Below are 14,517 nucleotides of genomic sequence, written 5' to 3'. Positions count from 1 at the left end.
TACGAGCTGAATGTCTCCGACGCAGACTGGTTCAGATGCCGATCGGAGACGTCGCTCTCCGTGCGGCGTCCACTGTGTTACCTATGTCTTTAGCGTCCGCGGCGTGACTGCCTGCAGCGCCCACTCTGAATCAATTGGTACCGGCGTCGACTCCTCTCGACAACACGATGGAATTCTTGCCTGTCTCACCTACACTGTCACCATAGTCATTACCAAAGGACGATGGCCGTCAGCAGACGCAAGCCTTCCGTCCCGAATCTATGGTTGCTGATCTGGATGTGATCCGACCTACGCATTTCAGCAGTTTGGTCACACGTTGGACAATAGCCACCCGCCATCAGCTACTGAACCACATGTTAACAAGCAATGGTCGCCTAGAAAACGGAAGAGATAACGCCGTACACCTTCTGATAACAGCCACTAGCCGGCCAGAGTGACCGAGCTGTTCTAGGCCCTACAATCTGGAACCGCGCGCCCGCTACGGTCGCAGGTTCGAATCCTGCCTCGGGCATGGATGTGTGTGATGTCCTTAGGTTAGTTACCTTTAAGTAGTTCTAAGTTCTAGGGGACTGATGACCTCAGAAGTCAAGTCCCATAGTGCCCAGAGCCATTTGAACCATTTGACAGCCACTATCGGATGTGTGCTCAGGTTGGCGACCCTCCTAATGACGATAAACTCTAATTAGATTAAAAAATATAATAACAAATTTCTAATGGATTGTTAACAGCCTGCCGCGGTGGCCGAGCGGTTCTAGGCGCTTCAGTCAGGAAACACGCAACTGCTACGGTCGCAGGTTCGAATCCTGCCTCGGGCATGGGTGTGTGTGATGTCCTTAGGTTAGTTAGGTTTAAGTAGTTCTAAGTTCTAGGGACTGATGACCTCAGATGTTAAGTCCCATAGTGCTCAGAGCCATTTGAACCATTTGATTGTGAACATTACATCAAAATAGAAAAGAATATAAATAATCAAGAAGAAAGTGAAATGTGCATATTCCGAGGAGAATCCTGTGACAGATAACTGTGCGTTAATATTCGGCGACACTTCATACATTCTACTGATACAATGTAAGAAATATATATTTTCATAATATACCGTTCTCAAAAGTACGTGTCCCCAGCTCGTGGTCGTGCGGTAGCGTTCTCGCTTCCCACGCCCGGGTTCCCGGGTTCGATTCCCGGCGGGGTAAGGGTTTTTCTCTGCCTCGTGATGACCGGGTGTTGTGTGATGTCCTTAGGTTAGTTAGGTTTAAGTAGTTCTAAGTTCTAGGGGACTGATGACCATAGATGTTTAGTGCTCATAGCCGTGTTTTTCAAAAGTACGTGCATCAATCAGTATGATATATCGCACGTACGGGATAACTAAAAAGAGCGTCCGTTTCACGTTTTCGACAGTTTTAATCCCTTCAAAACACAAGGAAAAATTCACACACAGGCCTTCCTGGAAAGGGTATAAACCGATAAAAGGACGAGTTTTTTAAATACTCAACTGCGTCGAGAGCGATGCTGAAAACTTTGTATAACAGATTAACCACTACTTTTCGAAATGGTACGGTATTTGATGCAGAAACTTAGCCCGGAAAAGTACCAGCCTGCATTTTGTTTGTGTATTTGTAGGAAGATTGCACTGTTAATATGGAACGTATTCTAGCTCCAGTACTTGCTAATACGAAACAATAAACTTGATCAATTTATATCCCAATACCCAGTGTCCGTGCCCGCGCGTGCGGACACACATACGTACGCACACACTCTGAGCTTGATTGGGTTTAGTGGCAATGAAACACTGTAAGCAGAATATTCCTACTAATCACCAGATCGGATCCTTTCGGACTAGGTCCACGCGGTGAGAAAGCTTTTGCACAAATATCTTTCGAGGGCTGGAAATGACAAAAACATGCGTAACTCCCGTAATACGTAAGACACAAAACTGTAAATCATTGTAGCTTACGGGACGTATTTGCATTACCACAGTTATGTTTTCTGTATTAGAAATTTCTAGAAATTTTGGCCAATAAGGTAAATCACTTTCAGAAAATGTATGTAAGTGCACATTTACGTGGTGTCCCATTTATCTTGGCCACTGAAAATAATTTTTTGTCCATAAGAAAAATGAAAAATGTATCAAGGAAATGCAGTTCAGATCTGGGATGCATTAAGCCGAACTATTTCCTTTCTTGGAACTTTGTTTGTAGGGGAGGTATGAACAGCAGCACGCCATTTATTAAATAGCGCTCTATGTTTTTATTCGGCAATCCACCTCTTAAACACAGTCTCAATACGTAACACTAGAGTCTGAACGTTTCACAGCACTCTACTACATATACCTATGTTGAACATATAAAAACATTATTGTAATTACTGTTTTTGCTACCTTACATTTACGTGAGAGGCTTTAAACCTCCTCTTCATTGGTGTACGTTTTATTTACACAAACGTTTAGCTGAAGATGGTTTGCTGTTTCCATTTACTTACTGTCAACTCCAGCAAGTAGACGAATTACGTTACCAACGGATATCTCCAGTGTGTGCTAGGACACGAGGGTCAAAATCAGTTTTGTATTACATTGTTAATGACGTCATGTTTATGTGAAATGTACACTGCGATACGTTTTCGAACAGGCAATGAGGAGATAAGGCCGATTACCGAATAAATAAATACAGAATGGTTTTTGAAAGAGAACAATGGTTTTTGAAAAAGATGCACTACCGTTATTTTTTCAGAATGAACGAAGTTACAACAAGATGATCATACTGATAACTGTCCCCATGGGAGCTGAACTACAATTCTTTAATACGTTTTTTTTTCTGCGTCTAGACACAAAGTTATTTAGAGTGGTTACTGAAATGAGAAATCCTGCTTAGTCGACAAGCAACTTTATTTTTAGTTATAAGTTTTTTGACTGGTTTGATGCGGCCCGCCGCGGAATCCTTTCCTGAGCCAAGAGTTTCATCTCAAAGTATTACTTGCAACCTACATCCTCAATTATTCCAATGTTCGTCTCCCTCCACATTTGACGTAGGCAAAAAAGCTACAAACGTGATGAATAAAATTATAACCACTGCAAATACGAAATTTCAGCTTTCCTTGAAAACAGAGTATACCACCAATCTCTATTAGGATCTGTCGTAGGGTATGGTGCGAGCGTCTGGGCTCATAGACTGCAGCTAGGGAAGTCAGCCTCTGTAGTGAGAAGAATTACACCAGGCGTGCTACTAAGACTAACGGACACCTACTGCACTACCCTGAGTCCTGCTTTGTTAGTACTCGTAATTCTAGGAATGTGTCCAGTGGGCTTGGAAATTAGGTTAATGGAAGGCAATCAAATGGAAGTACGAAGGGTGCTTGGAACTGAGACCAATTCGATAAAGCAATGAAAGATCGCATATTACAATTGCTTCAAAATGAATGGGGCTCTTCAGGCACAGGTAGGAGACCATACGAATTTCTCCCTAACATTAGGGAGAGATTAAAAATGAGATTTATTAACCAATCGAATGGATTGATACATTACCTCATTGGCCATGGCCCTTATGCCACGTATATATACAAAATCAGGAGACACATGAATGATAGGCCCGCCTGCGGCCATGTGGGCACTCCAGAACACACGCTGTAGGACTACACGCTCTATGAAGGTGCAGCGGATAATGGACGTCACGTTTTAAGGATATTGGATCCCAAAGCAGCAGTAAGGAGCGAGTCGACCTAGTGCATCTTAAACGATACTGGAGGCACGGTATCCAGGAACGCCGGAAGATTTCACGAGGCATTCAACCATAAGTCATCGTGCTGCCATTAAGGCTAGACTATACATCCTGCAGGTGGAAAGAAGACAACTGAGGTCAGCGAACACCGTTCAAAATAATGTTCCAACGAAATGCACTGCACTGGGGCAAGTGATCATGGTAGTGTGGATTTTACGAAGTAATAGAGATGGGTGGACTTACTTGCTATAGTGGAAACGCTGCTGACGTTCTGCCCGATGCCCAAGGAATGCAGCAGACAATGGCTGTTGACCGGCGTAGCATGAGGGCGAATCCAGTAGCGGAGACAACAACCATCTACAAGCTAACTGCGCCAAAATAAATGAACAACTGGAGAACAAATTATGAGTGTTTGTAGCAGATTAGTACCGGGGTAATTTTTAAGGGTTTAATGTAGTTTTGTAGTAATAGAAATAGTTGTAGCCAACGGCCTTGCCGCAATGGTAACACCGGTTCCCGTCAGATCACCGAGGTTATGCGCTGTCGGGCTGGGCAGGCTCTTGGATGGGTGACCATCCGGTCTGCCGAGCACTGTTGGCAAGCGGGGTGCGCTCAGCCCTTGTCAGGCAAACTGAGGAGCTACTTGATTGAGAAGTAGCAGCTCCGGTCTCTGACATACGGCCAGGAGAGCGGTGTGCTGACCACATGCCAATCCATATCCACATCCTGTGACGCCTATGGCATGAGGATAACACGGCGGCCGGTCGGTGCCGTTGGGCCTTCATGGCCTGTTCGGGAGGGAAGACGAGAAGTAGTTCCAGTTCTTTATATACATATCAGAAATAAATAATTAATACGTAATATATTACTGTCCAAGGAAATGTGATTTGTATGGCGTATTTTAGCTTACTGATAAGAGGCTGTAATAATGAGGAATAAATTAACAAATCCCTCCAGAGTTTTACCTTCCGCAGTTCCTTCTATAATCATGGACGTTGTTCCCCAATATCTTAACAGATGTGCTATCATTTTGTCCCTTGTTCTTGTCAATGTTTTGCATAATTCCTTTCGTCGCCCATTTTGCTGAAGACCTCCTCATTCCTTACCTGAACAGTCAATTTAATTTTTCAAGAGTCTCTTATAGCAACGCTCCCAAATGCTTCAATTCTCTTCTTTTTCAGTTTTACCACAGTCCAAGTTCGACTACCATACAATACTGTGCTCCAGGCGTTTATTTCTAGGCTTATGTTTGACACTAAAAGACTTTTCTTGCCCGAGAATACCCTTTTTGCCAGCGCCAGTCATCTTTCTATGTCCTACCTGCTCTGTCCGTCATGGATTATTTTGCTGCCTAGATAGCAGAATTTCTTAACTTCATCTACTTCGTGTTCCCCAATTCTGATGCTAAGTTTCTCGTTGCTCTCATTTCTGCTACTTCTCATTACTTTCGTCTTCCCTCGATTTACTGTCAACGAATATTCTGCAGTCATTAGAAACTTCATTCCATTCAGCAGATCCTGTAAATATTCTTCGCTTTCACTGAGGATAGCAATATCGTCAGCAAATCTTATCATTGTTATCTTTTTACCTTGAATTTTAATCTCACTCTTAAACCTGTCTTCTCTTCCCGTCATCTTTGACATACAGATTGAATGGTATGGGAGAAAGACTAAATACATATCTTATGCCCTTTTTAATCCTTCGGTCTTGGTCTTCCAGTGTTATTGATCTCTCTCTCGATTCTGGTACACTTTGTACATTAAACGTCTTTCCCTGTAGCTTAACCTTATTTTTCTCAGCGTTTCGAACATCTTGCGCCATGTGAAATTGTCGAACGCTTTTTCCAGGCCAACGAATACTACGACTCTTAATTTTTCTTCAATTTAGCTTCCATTACCAACTTCCATTATCAACCACAAAGTCAGGACTGCCTCTGTCATGCCTTTATCTTTCCTAAGGCCGAACTGATCTTCTGATAGATATCTCCTCCAATAGATATCGTCCTCTAATATACATCATCCTCTAATAGATCCTCAATTTACTTTTCCATTCTTCTGTATATTATTCTTGTCAGCCACTGTATAGTGCATGAGTAGGATATTTACAATGTTTGACTTCATGTTCTCTTATGTTCGTACTCTATAAGATAAAAATGCAAGTAGTCGATATTACGCACCCTAAATCATTACTCTCTTTCTGTCATGTTTTGTACGTGGTAATCGAAATGTAGCTGCAGAATACTCAGACATCCCAAGTTACCGATTCTGTGAATTTGCTCTGCAGTATTTCACTACAACAGTGTTGCCCTCATGCCAAGGGGTCTCGTTAAAGTTCCTAGAACATCTCGGTTGTAGGTTAGTAAGTAGTATGCAGACATTTTGTCGTGACTGAAGTGCGTCTTTGAATGCTGCCACGTCACTTACCTCTTAAGAACTGCGAGCTGTCGCTCTAGTTTCCCTTAAGTGGTTTTCTTCTCTACTGCTGAATCAAAGATTTGTTCCATTCCTTTGTTGTTGGTTTCTAGTATTAATGTTAGGTACTTAAAGTGAAATGTATCAAAAATCACTTAATCCAATACTATCGATTTCTTTATGGTTGTTCTGGCCATTATCTTTCATTCATTAACATTTAAGATGATCTGCCTTTTACCAAGCTAAAGAGTGTCTAATCAGTTGTGCATGTTCTTGCAAACTTCCATTAATTAAACATTCCTGTTGAAGATAGGTAACCGTTTCAAGGAAGATTCCACTGTGACTTAAATGTTTCTATTTAGACTTTAAAAAATATCTTTAATCTGTCATTAATTGTTAAACGTCCTCGTACCTCTTTTTCTAATTTTATGGAAGAGAACATTTCGTCAGTTTCTGATATCGTTTGCGAACGCACTCTGAAAAGCTGCGAGAGTAGGAAATTTTGAAACAGAGCAGAATATGGGAAATAATAATTGGAACAAATTGCAAACATACGAATCTGTGAAAACATGTAAATTCCATTTAGTGAGACTGTATTTGCTAGATGACTGTGACTAGATGTGAAATTTAGTTGAAAGTATAAAACGCAAACAGAGCGCTTTGTGCTCTAATTGCATCCCAGTGCTATTTTTGCCTCTGTCTGTGTTTCACAGTGCATGTTTAGCTGCACTGTTGCAATATGGTAATTTACTAGCTTCTGTCAACATGCAAGGGTGAAATACAATAAAAGACTCATTAACAACATAACTTCTACGCGCTCGGTGGGATTTTAGTCTGTGTTATTTGGGATACGACAAGAGAACAGAAAAAGCTAAAACTAGCTACATTACATTTCTTCGTATTGCTTTCAAGTATGTCGCATTTATATTCGAAGGTCACTAGAGCAGTGGAGGGCACACAGAGATTAGATAAAGAAGCAGGTCTTTTTCGTTTACAAGGATGAGCGTCGGACAAACATAAACAACTGTAAAAATACCCAACAATCAGTAATAAATTCCATTAACTTTTGCCGACCATCTTCTGATTACAGGTCACGCGCCTAAAGCTATTTACTATATCAAAATTTTGCACACGGAGAAGAAAGGGTGTAGATTAGATATTCTTGAAGAATTATAGATTTTTAAACATCTTTCTCGAAATAATAGCCTCATTCTCAATGAGCAGTTGCAGTTGCGTAATAAAATTTTTTCAACTGTATAAAGCCGGTACTTGACATTTGATTTCAGGTCTCCTCGTGCAGGTACGGAAATGTTTTTTCCATCTAAGTCAGCTCATAATTTTTCATTTATTAAATAGTTTATTGGCTTTATTTCATGTTATATCGTTTTCTACAGGCTGTGTCATTCAGCTCTTTTTTTTATTTTCTATAATGATGTTTTTATACTTCAGAGTGTACTTCTAAGCTCTGATGTAGACAAAATGTTTCTTTATCTGTCGCTATTAAACAAAATATTGCATTTTACATCATGTACTGAATAATGTTCATCATAATATTCGTCTGTCTACATTTGAATGTTAAGGAACCAAGTTGTACTTGCGACTACTAGATGGCACTCTCGGTGCAATGTTCACCTGCCAACACTTGTTGATGCGGCGCCTCAGTCCGTTGCTACCGGTGGCTTTACAGATATGAGCAGCCCATAGTGGCTCGCCTTCTTGCTGTCTTTTTTAAAAATATTGTGTGTAAAGCATTTCTGGCCTGTTATTTATTTTATACGTGATATGTAAGTACTGTCTCTGTCTTGTATTGTTAATCAGTAATTACACTGTTAGATAAAAAATGTTATTTTCCCATAAATTTGTAATTATGTTATAGGCCACTTCAAACATTTAAATTCTGATGAAGGCACTCTTAGAAGTGTTGAAACGTGGTTAATAAGACTAAAAATTGTAACCGAGGGCTTATTTGTTTAAACTTCAATATGCTCTTATAGTAAAGATAAAACATTAAAGGCCAAACGCCATATGTCAGCAAATAAATACAACCACATCTGAAGAACAGAAATACAAATAACACCATATACCAATGTGAGAATTGTAGCATACAGTCAGACGTGCTTAAAAGAAAAAGAAAACCTGACAACCACAATACAATCAACGGGATTTACAGTAGTGCCAGTAGAACAATGACATAAAATCCACAAGAGAGCAATAACGAAAATGTAATGTACAAACAGAGATCCGTATGCAAATCACAACACAAAATTACGCACCCAATCACGAGCCAATCTGATACGATTTGAAAATGAAGACCTCGTTAACTCATAAATTAAATTTTGATGTCGGCGGCTTCAGATAGTCTGTGTGCAAGTTTTATTTATCAAAACACTTGGAGGCAGGGGGTAACGTCTCGCTACCAATTTCTTATTCAGGTCTCACTGTGCAGTCGTGTACTTGGAACATGCCAACATAATGCAGTGAAGATCTCAAACTGCCGTTGAATACTTATCACAGTGTCCAGACGTGATAACTTTTAACCGACATACACACATCAAAAAACGTTTTGCATCACCTCGGTTCCGAGAGTTCAGAAAACTGTACAGAAAATTGGAACGGAGATCAACATAAACATCATATCCGCCCTTTTTTATGTTCATGGAGACCACACATTGCATTTTGTACCACCATACAGCGAGACCTTCAGAGGTGGTGGTCCTGACTGTAGTACACACCAATACCTCTAATACCCATTAGCACGTGCTCTTGGGTTGAAGCGTGCCTGTATTCGTCGCAGCAGAATATCCACAAGTTCATCAAGGCACTATGGTCCAGATTTTTCCACTCCTCATTGGCGATTCGGCGTAGATCCCTGAGAGTGGTTGGTGGATCTCGTCGTCCTTAAACAGCACTTTTCATTCTATCCCAGACATGTTCGATAGGGTTCGTGTCTGGAAAACATGCTAGCCACTCTGGTCGAGCAATGTCGTTATCATGAAGGAAGTCATTCACGACATGAGCACGATGGTGCGAATTGTCGTCCATGAAAACGAACGCGTCGCAAATATGCTACCGATATGGTTGTTCAATCGGTCGGAGGATGGCATTCACCTATCGTACAACCGTTACCGCGCCTTTCATTACCACCAGCGGCGAACGTCGGCCCCACATAATGCCATCCCAAAACAGCAGGGAACCTCCATTTTGCTGCACTCGCTGGACAGTGTGTGTAAGGCGTTCAGCCTGACCGTGTTGCCTCCAAACACGTCTCCGACGATTGTCAGGTTGAAGGCATAAGCGACACTCATCGGTGTTGACAACGTGATGCCAGTCCTGAGAGGTCCATTCGGCATGTTTTTGGGCCCATCTGTAGCGCGCTGCATGGTATGGTGGTTGCAAAGATGGACCTCGCCACGGACGTCGTGAGTGATGTTGTCCATCATGCAGCCTATTGAGCACAGTTTGAGTCGTAACAAGACGTCCTGTGGCTGCACAAAAAGCATTATTCAACATGTTGGCATTGCTGTCAGGGTTCCTCTGAGCCATAATCCGTAGTAGCGGTCATCCAATGCTGTATTAGCCCTTGGATGGCCTGAGCGAGGCATTTCATCGACAGTTCCTGTTTCTCTGTATCTCCTCCATGTCCGAGCAACATCGCTTAGGTTCACTCCGAGACGGCTGGATACTTCCCTTGTTGAGAGCCCTTACTGGCACAAATTAACAAAGCGGACGGGATCGAACTGCGGTATTGACTGTCTAAGCATGGTTCAAGTACACACAACACGAGCCGTGTACCCCCTTCCTGGTGGAATGACTGGAACTGATCGGCTGTCGGACCCCCTCCGTCTAATAGGCGCTTCTCATGCATGGTTGTTTACATCGTTGGGCGGGTTTAGTGGCATCTCTGACAAGTCAAAGAAACTGTGTCTGTGATATAACATCGACAGTCAACGTCTGTCATCAGAAGTTCTGGGAACCGGGGTGATGCCAAACTTTTTTTGATGTGTGTTGTTGCGCGGGCAGGCCGGTGTGGCCGTGCGGTTCTAGGCGCTTCAGTGTGGAACCGCGTGCCCGCTACGGTCGCAGGTTCGAATCCTGCCTCGGGCATGGATGTGTGTGATGTCCTTGAGTTAGTTAGGTTTAAGTTGTTCTAAGTTCTAGGGGACTGAAGACCACAGATGTTAAGTCCCATAGTGCTCAGAGCCATTTGAACCATTTTTGTTGCGCGGGGTAACACCCACGTGACGTAAGTCATATGACGTCTTCGAAGCTGCACCGAGGCGAACCGTGGTCGAGAATGGACGTTCGGTTGTATGGCCGCCAGGTGGACACCCTTACAGTGCTGACAGATATGCCATTCACAGTTCCAAGCGTGATAAGTAGCCTTCCGTCACAGCAGGTGCGATAAGAACCGTGTCTGGATGGCGCGGTAATTAATTCAGCTGCCTAGTAGGTAGGAAATCGCACGTACGTGTCGCGGTCGGCCACAGATTTTCACTCGTCATCACTGATTCTGCATAAAGTCCCGGTGAACTTGACATCAGTATTTCCTTACATTTTCTTTCCTTTCCCTACTCTTTATTACTTTGTGATAAGATTTATATTACAATAGGCAGTGGTGCGTATTTCAGGCCAACAAATAAGTATAGTAAAACACATTTAAAACAATGGTTAAAGATAAAAGAATGAATGTAAAAGAGAGAGTAGACTTACGCATATAATCCTAGTTACGAAGTACGCTGATTTATTTGACATTATATACGCCTTTAATAAAAACGGAGGTCGTACAACTGTACTAGTGAAAAATGTAAAACATAAATTAAGCCAGCAACTAAAAAAAACCATGGTCTATTACTTGCTCACTGATTACAGTATCTGTGTTAATATGACGATGTGTGTAAATTTTAATTCTTCTAGAATGTCCAAATCCCTACCTTTGAGGTCCAAATGTAGAGTGTTTAAAGTACTCTCAATAGGACCTAATTGGTGGTCATTTTCCCTCAAGCGACAGCCCAAACCATTGCCATTACTTCTGTAATTTAGCTCCCTGAATCTTCTTCTAATATCCCTTCCAGTTTGTCGTAAGTAAACACTGTCACAGGACTAGCATCCACTCCTATAGACGCCAGCGTAATCGAACTTACATAACTTTTAATCCAAATTGTGGCGCAAAAAATCCAAGTTTTTCCTTTAACGAAATCGAACCTGCACTTTAGCCTTTTATCAATTTTGTTACACCAGGGGCCAAATTATGAAATGGGAAAGTGTGCGACCTTGTCTTTAAGTAAAGTGGTATGCATTTTCTACTTTGGTAGAAAGCTTTATACCCAAACCTCGAATTGTTTTTTTCTTAAAAGCAATTAGCAAACTTCTACCGTCGTATTAAGATCTTACTTAACTGCAACACTGTCCATTTATAACTTCGCCATCACATAAAACACTAGAGAAATACGCACGTCTAATGATTTTATGTACAGTAGGATGACAGGAGTCAGCCGCGATAATTAGATCTGTTGCAGTTGGCTTACGATGAATGGCAGTATTCTGTTTTGGTCCCGCCCTTAAAACTCGCAGTTCTATAAAGTTTGAAAGGTTACTTGTTTGGGCTATTTAATTGATTGAGAATGTCGGCAAAATTTAGTGTACGAACAACTTTTATCTCACCAAACAAGACATAAATTGAAACTTCCTGGCAGATTAAAACTGTGTGCCCGACCGAGACTCGAACTTGGGACCTTTGTCTTTCGCGGGCAAGTGCTCTACCATCTTTCCTTTTTTTTTTTTTTTTACTAATGAACCGCTGCAGGAGCAGGACGACGGGTAGGGCAGGGTTCGACACCCGAAGCCTGGCCATCCCGCCGCCACCGAAGCACGACTCACGCCCGGTCCTCACAGCTTTACTTCTACCAGAGTATCTCGTCTCCTACCTTTCAAACTTTACATAAGCTCTCCTGCGAACCTTGCAGAACAGCACTCCTGAAAGAAAGGATACTGCGGAGACATGGCTTAGCCACAACCTGGGGGATGTTTCTAGAACATGTCTCCGCAGTATCCTTTCTTTCGGGAGTGCTAGTTCTGCAAGGTTCGCAGGAGAGCTTCTGTAAAGTTTGGAAGGTAGGAGACGAGATACTGGCAGAAGTAAGGCTGTGAGGACCGGGCGTGAGTCGTGCTTCGGTAGCTCACATGCCCGCGAAAGGCAAAGGTCCCGAGTTCGAGTGTCGGTCGGGCACACAATTTTAATCTGCCAGGAAGTTTCATATCAGCGCACACTCCACTGCAGAGTGAAAATCTCATTCTGAAGACATAAATTATGCTAAACAAGTTACACATTGAATTCCATAAACAACTAACAGATGGTTAAACACTCCACTGGGTGGTACCTGGTTGGCAAAGACAGTTTAACTAGGTGATCAGTGGGTCAAGTACGCTGGCACTAAAAATGGTGATAGCGCAAGCCTAATTGATCTGACGCTGAGCAGACTTTGACTGATCAAATCTATTGAAGTTTCTCTACATAGGTGCAGCCGAGAGCAAGTGGCTATTGAGATCTGTACACCCTGACGGTGCTGCAGCGCCTGTACGTTGCCCTGCTTGCTTCGTGTGGCGACGTGACTTGCAGTTGGCGAGATTTGTGCGGCAGAGGAGGTTAGGCGTGGAGGTGACACCTGTGAATCGAAAGCGGGCACTAAAGAAATACAAAAATCTCAGGGTCTAGCAATCAGGCAGACGGATCGCAATTTACTCTCTACCAGAGCCCTGAAAACACGGTAGTTCACTGGTCGTACCGGGGACCAGTTTGGCTCATTTATATGACAGAGCACACAAGGATACCAAACGGCAAGACTGGTAAACCAAAAACGAATAAGTGTTCCCTCGGCAAACGAGTAGTCCGAGACGTTTGAAGTCACACTGTTGGTACAGTAAGAACTTCACCACAGGCTCCCCAGTGTAAACTACTCGCAAGTGAAGTCAGTCTCAGGATAGGTACCAAGAACCAATCACACATGCCAGAGCTTCGACCAGAAGTGCTTACCAGACTAAAGTCCCGCACTCGAGTGCTTCCCACCCATCCAGAAAAAAATATCCGTTTTCCCACAAAGCGCACGAACGATACCGCCTCCGCACCGTCTTGGGCCAATCCCAATGCTCTAGAGGTGCTGAATATCCCCTCCCACACTAAAGCACAAACTCATGTCGAACTAGGGCAAGAGTTCAGAAACCTGCGACTCTAAACAAAAAAGGAAACCGCCAATTACTGGCTTTGTTAAGTTTTTGCAGAGGGGAAAGGATGATTTTCTCTAAAGTTGTGTTTCTTTCCCACGGCAACAAGTGAACAGATACAATCTAAGAAATCTTTATCTAAATCGGCTATGTCTTGGAGCTTGTCAGTCCTAGCTATGAGCTGTAATAGAGATTCCATCTCCAAACGTTTCTCATAAGCCAGAGTTTTCTTATACAACAGGGGCAGCTGAGGGAAGTGTCTCACTGGCCTTTTTACAATATCGGCGAATGCGAAAACGTGAATTTTTATTATGTGTAGCTCTGCACACAACGCATGGTTTACGACTCCATGGTGTAGACACGTTCCTTTAGACAGTCGGCCCTGCCCAGGCTTCTGCTAGCGCTGCAGTAGGTACCATGGCATTGCTCTGCTGGAGCCCTGTCCGAACAACAGGCTGCCCTGCCTGCCCTGTATGGCTGTGGACCTGTCCGGCAAGATTTACAAATGGATGGGCTCGCCGCAAATTGCTCTCAACTTCCAACAAGCCATTCCTATGAGCTAAGAACCATAAAAATACCTTATGCTTTGTAGGTCCCTACAAGGCTGAATCAACGTCTGCTCAGGCCGTTAACTTTCTGGAGTCTTGCTGAAGATGCGACAGGTTTTAATAAAATCTGTAATAATTTTCGGTGTGGGAAAAAAATGTGAGAGAGTAATTTGTCCTCTCTCAAGTTCAGCCAACCCTCATTCTCAAATTCTACCATAAACTGGATTTTTTCATGTGCGCTGCGAAACGTTTGTGCTAAAGCCTGAACTTCATCATAATTAACCAGATAAATAACGAAAAATCGTCAGCATACCTGCGGTAAAGCAGAAGTTTTTTACACAAACCTTTGTGGGCACCAAAAGTGTCTGTAAAATGTCTATTGCTATTCCAACATCGATCTTACGAAAAAGTAATGTACTGTTGAGCAACAGCGCCAGCATTCAGACAGTTTCTAGCATAAATGAGTTTACTTATGCAGTGGCGACAGCCGGTATATTCATTTGTCTGTCATATCAGTATTACATGAATGCAGTAACTTCCTGAATTCTGAGCCGAAAGACTTGTTTGTCACGTCATTGTACTTATATAGCATTGTGGTACATACTACCATAAAAAATTTGAATTTAGATTACAAAC

Source organism: Schistocerca americana, chromosome 6 (genome assembly GCF_021461395.2).
Source record: "Schistocerca americana isolate TAMUIC-IGC-003095 chromosome 6, iqSchAmer2.1, whole genome shotgun sequence".
NCBI lineage: Eukaryota > Metazoa > Arthropoda > Insecta > Orthoptera > Acrididae > Schistocerca > Schistocerca americana.
The sequence above is the reverse complement of the archived record's forward strand: the minus strand, read 5'-3'. Positions refer to the sequence as shown.